The sequence below is a fragment of the Calidris pugnax genome, unplaced genomic scaffold (genome assembly GCF_001431845.1).
Source record: "Calidris pugnax isolate Ruff unplaced genomic scaffold, ASM143184v1 scaffold300, whole genome shotgun sequence".
In the NCBI taxonomy this organism is placed as follows: domain Eukaryota; kingdom Metazoa; phylum Chordata; class Aves; order Charadriiformes; family Scolopacidae; genus Calidris; species Calidris pugnax.
The window spans coordinates 378,193-379,985 of NW_015091014.1; the positions used below are offsets into that span (position 1 = coordinate 378,193).

At 49.2% G+C, this 1,793-nt stretch overlaps 1 protein-coding gene across 2 annotated transcripts in view; it reads left to right on the forward strand.

The window, feature by feature from the left end:
* The window catches only part of GALNT6 (polypeptide N-acetylgalactosaminyltransferase 6), a 22,102-nt gene that overhangs the window by 10,591 nt on the left and 9,718 nt on the right, over positions 1-1,793 (forward strand). Inside the window, exon 1 of one of the 2 annotated variants that reach the window (XM_014955671.1) lies at positions 48-332. The exons of the other annotated variant lie outside the window; for it this stretch is intronic. The gene's annotated coding sequence lies outside the window, so the exon portion shown is untranslated. Of the gene's footprint in view, positions 1-47; positions 333-1,793 lie in introns of those variants that run through there. 2 annotated transcript variants of the gene reach the window in all.

Genomic DNA, 1,793 nt, shown 5'->3' on the forward strand with positions numbered 1-1,793 from the left:
TGGGGTTTTTTTTGGGGGGGGGGGAAGGAATTGGGGTTGGAGCCCCCTCGGGAGCCGACGTGTGGTTGTTGTGCACAATCCCGTGCCCCCGGTGTCACCCTGGGGTTTATTAACATCGCACAACTAACGAGCGCACTTCATTAGCAGCGGTTGCGTTGGTCACGGCGATGTGGGAGGAAGGAGACTCTCGGTGGGACACGGAGATAGTGGGGAACGGGGTTTTCCTCCCCAAAACGAGTTGCTCTTCACCAGCTCACACCGTGCACCGAAAGCGTCGGGGCTCAGGGTGGGGTGGGAGCATCTTTGCTGCGATACGAGCAGAAATCAGATGGGTTTGTATATTTTTCTCTTCCTTCTGCCTTTTTTTCCTTCCTTTTATCCTTTCCTTCTTTCTCCCCTTTTGCTTTCCATCCTTCTCCTTTCTTTTTTGCTTTCCATCCTTCTCCTTTTTTTTCCCCTTTCCATCCTTCTCCTTTTTTTTCCCCTTTCCATCCTTCTCCTTTTTTTTCCCCTTTCCATCCTTCTCCTTTTTTTCCCCTTTCCTTCCTTCTCCTTTTTTTCCCCTTTCCTTCCTTCTCCTTTTTTTCCCCTTTCCTTCCTTCTCCTTTTTTTCCCCTTTCCTTCCTTCTCCTTTTTTTCCCCTTTCCTTCCTTCTCCTTTTTTTCCCCTTTCCTTCCTTCTCCTTTTTTTCCCCTTTCCTTCCTTCTCCTTTTTTTCCCCTTTCCTTCCTTCTCCTTTTTTTCCCCTTTCCTTCCTTCTCCTTTTTTTCCCCTTTCCTTCCTTCTCCTTTTTTTCCCCTTTCCTTCCTTCTCCTTTTTTTCCCCTTTCCTTCCTTCTCCTTTTTTTCCCCTTTCCTTCCTTCTCCTTTTTTTCCCCTTTCCTTCCTTCTCCTTTTTTTCCCCTTTCCTTCCTTCTCCTTTTTTTCCCCTTTCCTTCCTTCTCCTTTTTTTCCCCTTTCCTTCCTTCTCCTTTTTTTCCCCTTTCCTTCCTTCTCCTTTTTTTCCCCTTTCCTTCCTTCTCCTTTTTTTCCCCTTTCCTTCCTTCTCCTTTTTTTCCCCTTTCCTTCCTTCTCCTTTTTTTCCCCTTTCCTTCCTTCTCCTTTTTTTCCCCTTTCCTTCCTTCTCCTTTTTTTCCCCTTTCCTTCCTTCTCCTTTTTTTCCCCTTTCCTTCCTTCTCCTTTTTTTCCCCTTTCCTTCCTTCTCCTTTTTTTCCCCTTTCCTTCCTTCTCCTTTTTTTCCCCTTTCCTTCCTTCTCCTTTTTTTTCCCTTTCTCTCCTTCCCCTTTTTTTCCCCTTTCCATCCTTCTCCTTTTTTTTTTCTTTCCTTCCTTCTTCTCCTTTTTTTTCCCCCTTTCCTTCCTTCTTCTCCTTTTTTTCCCCCTTTCCTTCCTTCTCCTTTTTTTCTTTCCTTTCCTTCCTTCTCCTTTTTTTCTTATTTGAGCTTCATTCCGCTGGTCCTGGAGTGCGGGGGGGGGGGGGGATTTTTGGGGGGGGGGCCTTCATTCTGCTATTTTTATTTTTCCCCCCTTAATCCATGCAGCCGGTGCCTCCTGGCCCTGCGGCGGTGGGGGGAACGCTCGCCCTTGGCAGTGAAGCGTGGTCCGGCCGCCGGCTTTGATCCCCGCGGGGCTGAAAGCGGGGGGACCCCCCCCTCCCCCCCAACCCTGGGGACCGCCTGCTCCCTCCTCCCTCCCCAGCCCGAGCCCCCTCCTCGCCCTTGAAGTTGCTGGCAGGTGCCCTCCTCCACTCCGGGGCCGCAGCATTTCTGAGGCGATACAAAGAAAAAAAAAAGGGG